This window comes from Gymnodraco acuticeps, unplaced genomic scaffold (assembly GCF_902827175.1).
Source record: "Gymnodraco acuticeps unplaced genomic scaffold, fGymAcu1.1, whole genome shotgun sequence".
NCBI lineage: Eukaryota > Metazoa > Chordata > Actinopteri > Perciformes > Bathydraconidae > Gymnodraco > Gymnodraco acuticeps.
Window position 1 is genome coordinate 2,293,712 of NW_022990501.1, and position 17,550 is coordinate 2,311,261.

The 17,550-nt window shown below is 39.8% G+C and overlaps 1 pseudogene; it reads left to right on the forward strand.

Moving 5' to 3' along the window:
- The first annotated feature begins 435 nt into the window (after window positions 1-435).
- Window positions 436-17,550, forward strand: part of LOC117553007 — a 105,516-nt pseudogene continuing 88,401 nt past the window's right edge.

Consider the following 17,550-nt stretch of genomic DNA (forward strand, 5'->3'; position numbering starts at 1 on the left):
TAAGAAAAGGACCCTTAATCTGTTTTGTTATGGACAGCTGTACAATTAAATACATACGAATAATGAATAAAAGCTCCACCAAAGGTAATGTAATGTAAAGTAAGACATCTAATCTGACCAAGAAATAATTGAAAGTAAGAAAAAAAACATGACTAACAAAATGGCCATGCAATTTAATATACATTGATCTTGGTGCACGTGTGAATTTCCCAGATGCATTCAATTGCCTCCCAGGAAAAAAAGAAAGAAAGTAAACACTAATGAGTGCCATTACTACTGAGATCTACACCTGTATAAATAAAGGCTAAATAAAAAAAAAATTACAAGCAGCATCTAATTGTCCAGAACGCAAAGTGCTGCTGAGTTTTGCATCTATTGTGTATATTATATTCGCCTGTTAGTTTCTCCCAGGGCAGCGGAGTGGAGAGGAGGAGCTGCTGCGCTGTGCTGCACCGAGCAGCTTCTCACCTCTGACTGCATCCCATCTCCACCTTCCCTTCTCTCCACTTGTCCCGCGTAAGGATGGATGCGTTTTCCCGCGGTCGGTGTGACCCGGTAAAGTGTGAGAAGAACAAGGTCGGTGGTGGAAACCGTCAGTAACTGGAGTGTCTTTGGGCGTCGGTGATGTGTTTTCTTTTTTACAATTGTTGACTGCATACATTTCCGACTCGCCGTTCTCTGGTGCGCTCTTGGAGAGGAAGAATGGGCATGTGAATGATCTCCTTCAGCGGCTCGAATAACCGATTCGGTTCTTCTTAGTTCACTAACTTGAGTAAATTGTCTCAAAGTCACACGAGTGGACACAGGATTCATTGATTCATTGATTGTTCGTTTTCGCTTGAGGAAGAATTCATGCATCGATAGCCAACGGGGCCAATATGCCAGAATGGGTCCTCTACAGTATTTATTTCTCTGCGGACTTCTGTACACCCAAACCGACGGTAAGTTGATGAATTGACTTACTACTAAATATCACAATGATGTTTCCTCTCACATTTAGCTTTAGCTGCAACCTGAGCGTGTTGGACTCACTTGTCATACAATGCATGGAGCAGATGCAGAATGTGCTAACCTGAAGTACAGTGCATTGTTTCTCCTCTTAAACTCGTTTTACAAATCTATAAATGCAGCAAGCAAATGCACCATATCTTATGTGGTTTATTCAGCCTGGGTGTACGATATTGTGCCACACCGACTGCTAAATGGCTAGACGAAAGTTGCTTATTTATTTATAAGGGCTGCTCTAAATGAACACATTTGTTACTGGGGTACGATCTTTTGCAGCTTTTTAATTGTATTTCAGAAAGATTTGTCGTTTGAAATGTGCAAGCAATCACCAAACCTTTTGTTTTCTAAACAAAGGCTTTAATTAAGTTAATTGTAATATATTCACCTCCTTAGATCTCATTACCTGGTTGCCTTGTGCTGGTAGAGTAAGGCTGTCCTCGATTTAGGAAAGTATTCAGTGATTAACGCTCATGCGATTGTAAAACTGGGTTTCTCCTTAAAGATTGGTTTAAAAGCACCACTGTGTACCTTTTTTGTGTTGATTTGTTCAGAAGTCTATTGAAAACAAGTCATTCTGCAACAAAAAAAAATCACTAAAAACGAATCCCAAAACGACCAATTAATCGACTAGGAGGTGGCAGCCTTTTGCAAAGTCCCTTAAAAAGGTGTTGCAAACCCATCACTTATCACCGTTTGCTGTAATGGACCTATCTTGGGTCATATTCTGGGTGGCCTACAGTATAATGTGAAAGGTTGCTCAGGCAGATGATGGAGCTATCCTATAGCTGAAAAGGCTAATGTGCCATACTGATACTGTTTGTCTACCACTGACCTGTAACTGCAGCTGCACCTAAGAGATATATCTAAGCTTTTGGACAGGAAGTGTCATTATCATGGAAGTGGTTTGTGTACCACTTTACCCCCTGTAGTAACATTAATCTGTGTCAGTGGAGTAAATGAAGTGCAGGTGTGTATGGGTGGTTCCAGGACAGTGGAGGTGCTGTGTTGTCAGTTTATGCGGTACAGCACATTTGTGAAATCTGAAGCAAAGCAACAGAAATGGCTGAGCAATTAATCCCGGAGTATTTTTGTGAAGCTTATAGCGATCCAATTTTTGTTGACGATTTCAGGAGTGTTGATAGATGTCTTTCGTTATGGAGGCTTGACTTTGTATGGATTCTGAAAGTAGAGCTGCAACGATTAGTTGACTAATTAATCCATTGTTTTAATCACTTTTAATCGCTACAGTAATTCCCAATGCAGAAATTGTAGAAATACTATTTTCAGCCTATATCAAATATAGAGATTTTCTTATTTTCTCTGTTTAAAAATCACATTCAACTGAATGTGTATTGGTTTAGAGGGACAAAGCAGCACTTCTTCAAACCTTAGACTTGGTTGCACATTATTATTCACAATTTTTAGATAAAACAATAATGGATCAATGTAGAAAACAATTGGCAGTTTAATGGACAATGTGAGTGTTAGTTGCAGTCCAAGCTGAAAGGTGTTTATAATATTTTGACCACCCTATTAGCAGATATAGCACACATAGAATAAATCACAGGGTGTTAACAGCTTGTAATCAATTCTGCAGATATGTCTTATACACTGTGTGCATTTCAGCTTCGGGATTTAGTAGCTCCATTTTAAACATTTGTGAGATGGAGAAAACGGTTGGTGTCTTATTGACTATGCCTGTGGCAGTACTGTAGGTGTTCCATGATATTAGGTAGAATAATGCTGAGAGTTTGCGGTCAGTCTGTGCACACAGTGTGCTCATTGTCACTGTTTGTGTCCGTCTCTGTGAGTCTTTTATAGATATAACTGATTTTGAATTTGCAGGGCTCTGACTGACTTTGTGGTTATGACATGTCAAACTTAATTTTAAATGATAAAAAGCCTGAAAGACAGGTTCTCTTTATTTGGCAATCACATGAATCTCTAGGTTATTAAAGGCGAAATTGAATTCCTCTACTGGTAGACAGCTGTCACCTCAAAGTGACTTTTATTAGAGTGGTCCCTGCTTACAAGCCCAGACATGCTCCTGACCAGCTTGTTCTGCCAGACCTTGAGTTTTAGCTTCAGCACCAAGGACAGATCCCCGTAAACAGCCCTACTGGTGGAGAGAGGAAGCCCTGCAGTACACAGAGCTTGATTCTTAACAGCTTAAAGCCGTGTTAACATGACCAGCAGTAAGACGGCTCTGCGCTGACGTTGCTGCTCTCGTCATTAGGTAGAGAGCGCTGCTGCCCTATAAGGCGGTGTGACATCCTCTGTTGCACTTTTTTACACGCAACCAATCAGATTACGACTTTATAAAGCAGCACAAGCTAACAGGGGAGGTAACAGCTGAAACAAAACTAACTAGCAAAGTTTTGAGTCCTACCTGAGCAGAGAGCAAATCACTTATCACGTGAATCCATCGTGAGGCAGTCTTAGGATAAAACTGAGTATGCACCATGACATCGACACGTCTGTATCGGCAGAACATTTATTCAAATTAAACATCCTCATCGTCCTGTAATTGCATTACATTACACACTACATTTCTTAGATATCACAGGCCAAAATGTTACGATATGTAACGACATTGTATGTTATGTCCGCATCACGATAAAAGTATGCATTATTCCCTTATTAACCTTTGTGTTGTGTTCGAAAGCTGTTACCGTTCATGGTGTTTGCGGGTCAATTTTGACCCATGATTTATCTCAGTCCAAAACACAAAAAAAGAATGACTATCATCCAATATTGTTTTAACTACATCATAACTAACTTATCATAACCGAACAATCCTGTTGTAATTTTATTTTATGGCCCCAAACACATTACACCACATATTGCACACGTGCATGTGTGTGTTCAGGTTCAAGTGTTGGTGTATATATTCTTTGTGAAAGGTGGAGTTCCCATGGGGGGAGGGGGACAGAGGGAGGGGAGACCAGGTGCATGTTGCAAAAAAGTATTGTTACAGTGGATGAAGGGGGAGGGGTGTCTAAAGTCAAAGATGAATCTTGATTGGGCCAAATTTGACTCCGAGTCACCCACAGCAATTCTGCTGGGTCTCCCCAGACCCGAACACTAAATGATACACCTTTTTTTTTAGAGACATTCGGACTTGGCTAAAATTGTCAAAATCAGTTTTGTAGTGTTTATAGCTGTTGTGGAGGATATCATGAAGTCTTGTTCCGATACAAAAACTAGAGCGTAGTTATTATATAATTTTAACTTGAAACGGGTCACGGGAGACCCGAACACAATATAAGGGTTAAAAGAGGGGGGGAAATGTGCTCGTAAATCCATGTCTGTCTGCATCAGCAATGGACCAAAATGAGTTGGAAAATATCGTAAACAATCCAATATTCTCAATCCGTACCTAAAAGATAACCCAGATTTTGGCGACTTTACATAATGACGTTTTTTTCTTCAAGACTTTACTACATTCATGTTAAGCAGCTGTCAATGTGAAACTCCTATAAAGCCAACCAAAGGAGCCACATAGAAAAAACAAATATCCATATATTCATTTCCAACCCATACTGGTTCATATTCAGGGTCACGGGACGCTGGAGAATGCATTGAGCAAACCCCCTGGATGGGTGGCCTGTCCATCACAGGGCAGACAGACTGACAGGACCTTCTTCCTGTTATCTGACACCAACCACTGAGTTAGAGCCACAACTTATATCACCTCATTTCAATGATGTTGTCAGACAGCACAAGTCTAACTGTACATTAGCCACAGTGGTGGCTGCGTAATGGGACAACCAATTAGGAGATTTATAAGTATTTTTCTCGGCCTGGGTTTGTTTGTGGATCCACATAAACGTTACTTACTCAAGAAATAGGTTTTTAAAAGCACGTTAAAAAACATAATGTATCCTTACTGTTTGGTGTGTTGGCGCCAGCTAATGGAATGCTTTCTGTCAACAAACCTCTTAACAATATAGACAGTCACATCCATTTTACTCTCATTTATTGCTTTATTTCTGTTGCTGTGGTAGCAGCCATCCATCACGGTGGCCTCTGCAATGTCTATGATTTGTCACCATCAAAGGCAAATAGACAAGAGACCATGTAACATCATTTTCATCTATTTTTATTTAATTTATTTATTTGCCGTATGACAGACCAAAAGGTCTCTTTAAACGCCTCAACAAAACTTCTCTAGGTTTGCTATTGCATGCACATAATGCAAAACAGACAACCTTTCATGTATATTATAATGTGCTCATCAACCATGAAATAGAAGAGAGTTTTGTGACTATAAACAAACGCAGTGCCTCTTCTCCAACCCTAACCCTTATCAAAGGTAGAATTTAAAAAAGTGCATCAAAAGTGTTCACACGGCTGAATAAATGAAACATATTATGTTAACCGTGCACATAAATGATGATGTTTATCCTAATCAGGAAAGCCAGAATCATTCTCATGACATTTGCCAAGGATTTACTATCAAACAGCTGGGTTAGAATCTAAATAACACACATGGTAATATCACAGTGTAGCCTTTAAGGAGGAAAAAGAAAAGGGAATTCTATGTAGCAGTTGCTGTTCCACACCCACTGAGACAACATGTTTGATGATGTCAGTGTTTGATGGAACGTGTTAATGAAAAAGCTAATGAGATGTAATGACTCCTCAGCTCCTGTCTGTGGAAGTAAATATGGGCGCCTGAGTGTAGTAACACGGCGCGTGCTGCAGCCAGTAAGAACCCTCCACTAATCAACTTCCCTTCTAACGACCAAAATCAAATTATACTTCATTTTAATCCAGCCAATCACATCGGGCACACTCTCAAAATGTGTGTGCATAATGTTTCCTGTTTAAAAAGCATTGGAGACCTGTTTGTGAGAGCAAAGAATGATATATAAACCCTTTATTATTAGTTCCTATTACCAGATATACAGCTAAGGCTGGAACTAGTAATTCAATTCACTTTTGTCCATCAAATGTCAGATATTGTGAACAAATTATCAAAATCCAAGGTGATGTCATTATGTTGTCTTATTTTACAGTCCTAAACCACAGGACGTTCAATTGAATGTGATATAAACAGATAAAAGAAAGACAATTGCTAAATTTGAGAGGAAAAACAGCATTTTCTGACATATTTGCATGAAAAATTACTTTTACCATGAACATTTTATCATATTCCCGAATATTCTTCTGTTGATCAACTAATGAACGAGTAATCTAATCGTTGCAGCTTTAGATACTGTATGATTAAAAATGTCTGTCTGTTATTTATCTGTTATTGTTCTGGTAATATACAACCCCCTGTTTTTATTTTGGGAATAGGTGCACTCTGTTTGGCCATCCTAAATAAAATAAACCTATCTTCTCTCAAACATACTGCTGTTGAGGCTGAAGCGGAATTAAAATGCATTATTTATGCCTAAGTATTTATTGTGGCAATTGCTTTAATGGAACTTTTTACTCTCCTGTTTCTCCTCTCTAGGGTCTCGTCTTCGCCAGGAAGACTTCCCTCCCCGCATTGTGGAGCACCCCTCTGACCTCATTGTGTCCAAAGGGGAACCAGCCACTCTCAACTGTAAGGCCGAGGGCCGCCCGACCCCCACGGTGGAATGGTACAAAGACGGCGAGCGCGTTGAGACGGACCGCGACAACCCCCGCTCCCATCGTATGCTGCTGCCCAGTGGCTCCCTCTTCTTCCTGCGTATCATCCACGGGCGACGGAGCAAGCCCGATGACGGCAGCTACGTGTGCGTGGCCCGAAACTATCTGGGAGAGGCCGTAAGCCGGAACGCATCTCTTGAAGTAGCATGTAAGTTCCTATCAAAACTCTCTGGGCGCATAGGTACTAACCTGGGGAAGGACATCTCCGTGTTGCATGAAATTGTTGTGCTGTATGTATTGAGGCTGGTAACCTTTTGGGGGCATATCAAAAGTTAAATAAGCATAACATTTTGGTGGCTGTTGTGCCGAGAGATCCATACAAGATGTCATCTCCCATAATATCAGCAACGTCACTTTTCCACCCAGTGTGTGTGCGCTCAGCCGTGTGGATAACTCGTTGCGCATATGTGTGTGAATATGTTTTCTGACTGCTAGTGAGACCTGTTTGGATGACCTGTTTGGGTAATGTATGGGTAAGAGCTGTGAATGGCTCCGGGGGTCGGGAGAGAGAAACGGGGGCAGGATTTTAACCTAGCTGACTCCCGCTCACTGTTTGGGTTTGGAAACATGCAGCCTGCTCCCAGCCAGCTCGCTCCCTGTGTGGGAGAGAAGCGCTCTGGGCTATTCACATTGCCATTATGTGCTAAACTGAGCTGATTTCTTGCCATGAACAACATGCACACACGCTCGGACGCACACACACATAGACATGCACGCTCGCATAAACCCCCACACTATCTCTCCGTTTCTCACTTGTAGGAAGTAGGGAATTCCAGTGTATTTGCAATTTGTTTATTCCCAAAAAATGCACCCGCCCTGTTATTTCTTTATACATGCCCATTTTGAATTGTAAAATATGAGGGTTGGTTTGACCTAATGGCTCGACTATGATGTTTTTCCTGGAGTGCATCAACCACTTTCTGTTTGGCTTTATGGGGAAATGGGAAGAAGGAGAACATGGAGATAAGAGCCTGTGGGGACGACGTCGAGGCATTATCTGAGATCTCAGTGTCATTTTGTGCACCACATGCTCTCTTTGTCTTACTGCCTTCTCCACATTAGACACTTGCATTCCTATTGTCTTTTCTATTGTGCTGTATCCTCTCATTCCTCGCAAATCAATAGATCCGTCCTGGAAATACTAATGCTTAAGAAGACGCTTGGAAATAAAATAAATGTGTGTTTGTAACGATTCAGCATTGGCTTTTACAGATAAAATGGAACACTGTGGTGTTTGATATTCTAGTTGATTACTCTCCAGTCCTAAAGCTTTACTATAACAGTATCCCTGTCTCACTGTATCAGAATTTACACCGCACTATATGTCACATTTACATTGCACAGCACAGTCGTATCTTAAGATAGTGACCGACTCCCTCTCTCATAAAGAAACCACAGACCCAAAACTGTCTTTATGGTGTCAAGAGACAAATGTTAAAGCCGCTCGGCTGATTCCCTTGACTGAATAGAGGCCGACTTTATGAACACAATGACTGTGTCAGAGTGATTTTCTGGGGGTTTTCTGCTCCTCCTTTAAATACAATAAAGCTCATTTGTATTTCCACGGCTCAGACGGCCATTCTGAATTCATTTTCCCAGCTAATTGTCGCATTGGTTGTATGTGTAGGAGCTGCACTTATTATTGGGTTTTTCTTTCTATTGTTGGAGGAGAGGTATGCCAGTAACAGCAGCAAACAAAATACCATCACACAGAGGCTGAATGTACATTCCAAGAGTATGTTTTTCAGTTTCACTCCACATGAGCTTTCACATAAGTATTGAATGGTGTATTAGACATATTGACTTGTTCCTGGAGCCTTGTTTAGATCTGTTTTTGCTGTATTAATTGAAACAGTTCCATGTTGGAGTGTGGGGGCGGTGTGAGGGATTAGTATTTGCACAGTGGAGTGCACGTCATACTTCAATAAGTCTCCTGGCTGCTATATGACCAACCATAGGAACTAAACACACCATTTCCAATATATGTTGAATGTCAAGCAATGCTTTTTTATTCTGTGGGATTTGAAATTGCCTGATTGTGAGGTACTCTTTAAAGATAAGACAGCAACAAAATGGCTATAGAATAAAGATAAATAAGGTAGCCTGTAGCCTGTAGCGTAGGTGCTACTGAATTAGAGAATCCTTGCTCAGAATACCAATACAAAATATATTTCTTATTACAAAATCTACTCGATAACAATATGATTATTTACATTAAAACGATTCATTTTTCTAGTACAAGTTTTCGAAAATGTTATGCTTAATTATACAAATGAGGAGTTATCTGATGCTCAATTAAGAGAATGTAAGAGAAATCTACAGAAGCAATGTTTTTGTTAAATCAACACAAACATTGGTTTTCTTTTCAGTATAGTCCAAAATAAGACATGCTATGAAAGCAAACTCTTGAGCAGTGCATGAAAAATGTTTTGTTTTTCCTCTTGTGTCTCGCCTTGAATCCCAATGTCTCTATATAAATATATATCTTGACTTTCACTTCCTAGTTTCAGAAGGTATCCGGACGTCTTGCTCACAGCTTCACCCACAAATAAGGTTATTTCAGTCTTGTTCTCCTCTCTAAATAACGGCCACTAACGTATTTTGTCCTAAGCTGTCTCCTTTTGTGCAGATGATGTCAATAGTCTGTTTTTTTCTGGTGTTCTCAAAGAAACAGTATGTCCAAGGCGGCCTCTAGTCTTCTTTGTGTAATTCAGAACAACATGGCTACAGGGATGCATAATCGCATGACTCCTTCAGGGGCTGCAGGATCCTGCCAGTATTGCTGCAGCCAAAGTTGTCATGCGATGCTGCGGGTGCGAGGGGGGGGGGGGTAGATGAAAGTGCTGTTGGGATACTCTGACAGTGAGCCCGGCTCAAAATGCTACGTTTCCCTCAGAGTCCACACACATCCTCAATTCTTTCTAATGGGCTGTAGCATTGTATCTCAACCAGTGGCGGGGGGGGCTGTTCCCCTGGGCACGTTTGTGCTGTACAAGCTCAATTTTGGTGGTTCGTCATGCATTTTATTAGCGTCAGTCTGACTGATATTTGAAGGGGACATTATTCATTCCAAGTGAAGCAAAACACATGAGCTATTTAGGATACTTGCAAAGCCTAAATGATGTATGTAGATGTGCCGAAAATCTACATCTGGCAGCCTGGCAAAAACAAATCATATAAATCATGACAGTTGTTTGTCTAAAAATGTAACCAAGCCACTTGAAGCCAGGCTTAACACAACTTAGTTTTTCCATACACATAGTAGATTTTGTGACAAATAATCAATAGACTCTATCCTTGCAAAATCATATTAAATGTATTGTGTTGACAGAAGAAAGCATAACATGCCCAAAAAAAACAGGCAAAATGCGCCATAAAAGTCAGTTCTCCCAATATCTGAGGTCATATTTAAAGATGTCACCATTTAGGTTGTTTTACTAATTACCATATTGGTTCATATTTAAAAGCTTTTCCTCAAGGCTCTTTGTAACAGTTATGCTTGTTCTTTTGTTTGTCTAAGGATTACATTTAGGCAACTAATATATGTATGTTCACATAAAATGAACACTTATTTATTCTATCTGCATTCTTTATACATCTTTGCTAAATATTGTAGCAAACTGTACATATTTGACAGAATAGTGGAAAGGGCTTTGTATGAACACATATCTTGCTTTAGTTGAAAATGACTGAACTTTAATAAGAATTCTGAAAACTACTTTTTTATACTGCAATAACATAAACAAAAGATGACCCTGGAGAGTTAACAAAAAAGGATCCGAGGCCAGTTAGGCAAGGACTGCATAAACTGAAAACCCAGCACAAATCTGGAGTATTTTTCACCCTTGTTGAAATTCTATTTCCTGTACCGTTGGGTGCATATTTGACACAAATGATAACATCAGCCATTTCATAGAGAAACAAATCTGTGTCTGTTTATTATTAGACGGCCTTGTATGTATGTTTTGCTCGACAAATATTGTGTGTCTGGTACTGTTTCAGCATGTCACTAGCTTTTCACATCTGACTATATCATTTTAATAATCAACAGTCACCTGCTGTCAATGTGTACAATCACACACGGCCAACCGCAGAGCAGCTTTTCACATCTTCAGCGTGTTTATTCAGACGCCGCAGCTGAGCACTACTTCAGAGCCACGTCAACAAACAACCGTGCGACCTCCAGGCCACCAGCGGACTGGCACTAATCATCAGAGTGAGTGGCTGCTGATGGAATTAGAACAGCTCCCACAAACTATTAGGAAGGGACAGAAATACGTAATAAACAGTGATGTGTTGAAAGGAGTGTGGGTGGAAGGGTGTTCATTAGTACAGAACTCAAATGAACTCAAGTGAATTAAAAGTATAGTCACTCAGCCAGACCATCATCAATTAAATCCTCCCGGTGACAGGCAGCCATCAAACTAAGCCTCAGTGCCAGATAAATCTAGCGTCTGCTGCGGGTTGTTTTTTAATGCACTATGGTAATTATTTTTGATGAGAGATGAAACATGCGGGACATTTATTTGAAATGTTAAAAGAGAGAGTGGATTAATGCTTGAGACTCATTCTTTGTTTGGACTTTGAGTCGAGATCTATAGAAAGAAGATTGACATCTTCAATGTTATTACGCATTTGGCTGTCAAGCTACTAGTTCCTTCCTTGCAAAATGGAGGTAATGCAGCTTTTGTATGTATGCATGTAAATGGCCTACAAAAGCTAAAATAGAGAGTTTCTCTCCCCCACACTACCCCCCGCACTGAAACACTTCAAATTGACTAATTTGTTTACCTCCTAACATAGTGACATGACTATGCAACCCTCGTGCTATTGGCTAGCACTCAAACACATTGTACTTGATAGGTAAAGGGGCGAGACATCTCTAGGGAGGTTGAACAATCACAACAGAGCCGGATAGCTGACCAATCAGAGCAGACTGGGCTCTGGTTTTAGACAGAGGGTGAGAAGGGTTGCTGCAGCACAGGCAGTATGAGCAAAATGAAGAGCTTTTTGAACATTAAAGCATTAACGCAAAAAAAAATCAACGCCACTAATTATTTTAACGCGATTAACGCATGTGTATTTTTTGTCCTCGGCCGCCCCGTAGTTTCAGAGCGCATCGAGTTTAAAATACCATCTACAAGCTGATGCTGACAGCTTGCGGCAGACCACACTTCCACGCTCACCGGCAGGCACCGACTGGCCATCGGGAGGACCAGGAGGGTGTGTGTATGTGTGGCGCGAGCGAGAGAGAGACCGTACGTGTATTGTTGTTGTTAGCATCTGGTGCTAGCTAGCTGCGCTAACGGATATAAGGAGCTGTTTAAATGAAAACAGAGGAGCGACATTTCGCCACAACTGCGCCGAGCACTTGACTTTATGCAGGCAGCCAGACAGTGGGACATTGTACGAACAGTCAGCACACTCAGCACGGGTAGTGTGCGCAACATGATTGCAGCGTCCAGGCAGCTCCCGTTCGAGCATATGCCTTGAGTTGCACATAGCTCCAACGATCCATCACAGTGTCTCTACACACACGCACGCACATGTGCACGCACACACACACACACACACACACCATTTGTATTGTATTATTGTATGAGAGAGGTTCCAGGTTGAATTGAGGCGAATATTTGTAATGTTCAGAGGTTGTTGTGTTTAATATTCATGAGGATATTTGTCATTGTTCAAATGATAATAAACACACATATAAAGCATATTTGTCCACTCATATGTTGATAAGAGTATTAAAAACTTGAAAAATATTCCTCTAAGGTCTTTAGAACAGATACAAAATTTGCGATTAATTTGCGATTAATCGCGATTAACTATGGACAATCATGTGATTAATCGCGATTAAATATTTGAATCGACTGACAGCCCTAATATAAACATGTGACAATAGAGGCACAAATATGAACCTGGAAATGAGCCACAAAGGGCCCCTTTCATTCTAACATAATTAGCAGTTATGATTGTACCATGTTTCCCATCTTAAAAGTTGAAGCTTAGCATTAAACACAAAGTTCAACTGAGGCCAATGGAAAACTCCTTTGTTTTGTTAGTATAAGGTCAAAAATAAAATTACAATGTTGACCTTATGTTGTCACTAAATGGATTTATTTTTAATCACATTTAGTGCAAATCTATCCAGTATACTTTGATGTATTTCACAAGATTAGTGGAAACTTTGTACTCCTGTTGGCACTAAAAAGATTGAAGTATCTCCATTACGTTCCGTACTCTGGGGATCATAAATATCTCTAATGGTAATCAGTATATATTGCGTTTGACACTGTTGACCACAACATATTACTAGACCGACTAGAAAACTGTGTGGGACTTTCGGAAACAGTTCTAAATTGGTTTGAATCCTACTTAAAGGACAGAAACAACTTTGTTTCTATAGGTAAATACAAATCTGAGTTGACAAATATGACATGTGGGGTTCCTCAAGGCTCCATCTTGGGGCCTCTTCTCTTTAACATCTACATGCTACCACTGGCTCAGATAATGAAAAACAACAAAATAAGTTACCATAGCTATGCAGATGACACACAAATTTACATAACCATTTCACCAGGAGACTATTCTCTCTGACCTGAGTTTCAACAGTCACATTAAAACAATTACTAAATCAGCCTACTATCACCTAAAGAACATATCTAGGATTAAAAGACTAATGTCACAGCAGGATTTGGAAAAACTTGTCCATGCCTTTATCTTCAGTAGACTCGACTACTGTAATGGTGTCTTCACAGGTCTCACTAAAAAATCTATTAGAAAGCTGCAGCTGATTCAGAACGCCGCTGCTCGAGTCCTCACTAACACTAAGAAAGTGGATCACATCACTCCTGTTCTGAAGTCTTTACACTGGCTTCCTGTGTGTCAAATAATAGATTTCAAAATACTGCTGCTGGTTTATAAAGCTTTGAATGGTTTAGGCCCAAAATACATTTCTGACCTCCTGCTAAATTATGAACCATCCAGATCTCTCAGGTCTTCAGGGACTGGTCAGCTTTCTGTCCCCAGAGTCAGAACTAAACATGGTAAAGCAGCGTTCAGTTATTATGCTCCAAATATCTGGAACAAACTCCCAGAAACCTGCAGGTCCGCTACAACTCTTACTACTTTTAAATCCAGGCTGAAGACTTTTCTTTTTGTCGCTGCTTTTAATTTTAATTGAAACTGAGCCGTTGTGTTCATCAGTAAAGTAGAACTTCTGTGTGAACTATTCATATCTTAATGCACTGTAACTTTTTATTCATGTACTTTTTATTCATGTATTTTTTATTTTAATGTTTATTTTATTATCTTTTACTGTTTTTTAATGCCTTTGTCTGAATGTCTTTCATTTTTGTAAAGCACCTTGAATTGCCTTGTGTTGAAAGGTGCTATATAAATACACTTGCCTTTCCTTGCCTTGCCTTAATATATTCCAACAGACAGACATGGCCATATATGTTTTTTTTCCGGAGAATGTACCCTTTACCAGGGTTATAACTACTTAAATTGATGCTTGTTTCACTAGAAGCAATGTTTGTTTTCCCTCCATGCAACTAATATTTTGCCAGCCCGAGTTTCATGTTGACCTTTTGCCTAGTAACTAACACATTGAATGTTATCTACCTACAACTCACACATTCTGCCACCAGTCTCACTTTTCAATTCAATTTCCAAAGGTCACTTTCAGCTCAAAATTAAAGCCCGTTTCCTGAAGTAACACACAGAATATAAAAACAAATGAGAGTTAGTCAGGTAACAACATGTTTAGCTGACACTTTTATCCAAAGCGACTGACTTTTATCTCTCTAATTAGATAAGTTAGAAAGACCTAATTTGCGATATTTAGGCTCTCACTAACAACATGAGATTGTTTCCTCCCTCTCATTTTCACATGTTTCACTAATCAAAACAAACAGCACAATTACGAGCCATGCATGAGAGTCCTGATGCTCTTTCAAATGAAACCGTAATTTGGAAGCTGTGTTCGCAAATCAGCTGTGCTCCCAAAATCCCTTTCGTGAAAGAAGAAGTCCTCGGATCATTTAGAGAAAAAAAATAAGGACTTTTAATAATTAAATTACACTTAATTAAAACAAAAGTATTATCAGCAAAATGTACCTAAAATATAATATAATGCATATATATATATATTCAGTATGGATACTTTTACACTGTTAAATCTTATAAAATATTATTATTATATTATATTATTTGAAAATTATTTGAATTGAATTATTCAAATATTTTTTTTTAAATTATTTGAATTTGAAAATTCTCATACTGTAATTTGTCTTGGGTAGATTAGTGGGATACTCTATCAGATTGTGTGTTTTGATGTAAGGTATACTGAATCTGGTAGCTACAAATAGTGCATTAAAAGTAGAAAATAAGAGTAGAAATGCTAGAAAGTATAGCAGAAATCTAAAATACTCAAGTGAAGTAATTGTATGTTAACCAACTCTTAAAACAGACTGGGGAACAGCTGAGTAATCCCAAATGCAAGTGATGTGTGAATATCAGCATCTAACGCACCGTCCACACGGCGGCGTGCGTTGAAGCTTGCCGGCGGGCGTGTGTCTGAAGCTCGACCAACAACCAATCACATGAATCTCCCGCCCCGGACACACAAGCACGCGGTTTGATTGGCTAGAGCTTGTACTGGCATATGATTTGATTGGCTGACGCTTCCTTCGAAGCTTCAAAAGTTGAACATTGCTCAACTTTTGAAGCGAGCAACGCGAGCAAAGCGAAGCAACGCTCCCACAATGCAGTTCGGCAAAGCGTGACGTCACCCCATTCAAAGTGAATGGGCAGAAGCGTTGAAGCGTCAACGCACGCCGCCGTGTGTAGGGGCCGTAAGGGTCAACAATTCTCGTCTCTTGAAATGTGTAAGAAAATGTAGTAGTTGAGGATAACTTATGCTTACAAAATGTGCACCCAAAGAGAAATACCTTGTCTTTAGTAACTTTCAAATCAACTCTTAGGTAAAGTTGTACTCTTCAAGAGTACTGCTGTCAAAAATGGTCAACATTTGTGTTTACCATATGCAAAATGACCATGATGAAAGGAGCGAAATGTGAATATACAGTGTTATTATTAATATATTCAACTTAGGCCATAAAGGTTATTTAAATGTGACCTTATCTTGCAGTGTCTCATCCCTGTTTAGAAATCATCCGCGCCCTCATTCCCTGACTCCTTGTCACTATTTTCTCTTCAGTGATGGGTATTCCTTTGAGCCATTCAGCGCTGTAGACTACGCAGTAAACAACATTAGCCTAATTGGCATAATTTGAGAGTCAAAGCCATGCTTTCTCCAGGCATGAAATAGTGTTCTCTCCCAAAGTGCATCACATGGAAGGAATTATTTATCTCCACCTCCATATTTGTGCTTTAATATGGCGTGCAGCCTGTCCATAGTGGATCAGGAAGTATTTGTGTTTGGTCAGGCATTGGGTTTTGGTTGGCAGTCCGGTTGTGATCAGCCATTAACATATTAAGCACCTAGTTAGCGCTAGCAGTGGGATTAAAAAAATGTAGCACACAAGTAAGGTTCAGTGGGGTTTTCATTGGGAGGCACTCTCTGGTGTTTTGGAAAGTGGCAAGTTGCCATCAATCATGCATTTCACTCTTACCCATTGACAACATCCAAAGTTAGTGCCTGCCAGCCCTGTGTGTTCCCAGGCAGATTGTCAATGTTTTTTCTCTGAGTAGATAGGTTGGCCACATTGCACCATCTGTTGCCGGTCCAACAGCCCTCCTGTGTACTTATCCCCTGTTTGCCTTTCTCTGCTTTGCAAAACCAGCTTAACGAGAGCAGTTTTTCTTTTTTTAAACCAGGCAGACTGAGAACGTATCTTTCCCAGCTGTTGAGGTGTTGAGGGTGTATGAGTATTCTTGCTCCCTTAACCATTATAAGACACCTTGATGATATGATATTCTGCAAGAAATACATTGTTTGGCTTAAAATAATTATTAGGAATTTAATTAAAAAGGTTTTTTTTCCGAATAAAGAAACATAAAGCAGCAATCTCCAAGACTAAAAAGTGAAGCCAATGCGAAAGAGCCTTTAACTTGCATTTTTTCTAAAGGCCGGCAATGGAGAATCCGCTGGTTGCAAAAATAAGTCAGATTGTATAGAAGTCTAGGAGGAAATTACCCTGAATAACAAGTTCATAATAAACAATGCTAGTTTTAAGGCTTCTGCAATACAGCTTAATGTTCATTTTGTTAATAACCCTCCCCTTTTTGAGTTACATAATCAAGCACGCTATTTGTTTGGACACTTAAGATCTGTAAACTGTCTTTAGCTGCAGCTGATTCAGAACGCCGCTGCTCGAGTCCTCACTAACACTAAGAAAGTGGATCACATCACTCCTGTTCTGAAGTCTTTACACTGGCTTCCTGTGTGTCAAAGAATACATTTCAAAAATACTGCTGCTGGTTTATAAAGCACTGAATGGTTTAGGCCCAAAATACATTTCTGACCTCCTGCTAAATTATGAACCATCCAGATCTCTCAGGTCTTCAGGGACTGGTCAGCTTTCTGTCCCCAGAGTCAGAACTAAACATGGAGAAGCAGCGTTCAGTTATTATGCTCCAAATATCTGGAACAAACTCCCAGAAACCTGCAGGTCCGCTGCAACTCTGACTACTTTTAAATCCAGGCTGAAGACTTTTCTTTTTGTCGCTGCTTTTAAATGAATGTTTCTAAATATCATTTTATAATATGTTTCTTAATGCTCTTAATGTCTTTGAATTGCCTTGTGTTGAAAGGTGCTATAAATAAACTTGCCTTGCCTTTATACCTAAATTCTTAGCCTTAGGTGGTAGTTGCACTGGAAAGAAAATCATATTCCACCTTATATATCCGCATATACATAACTATTTACA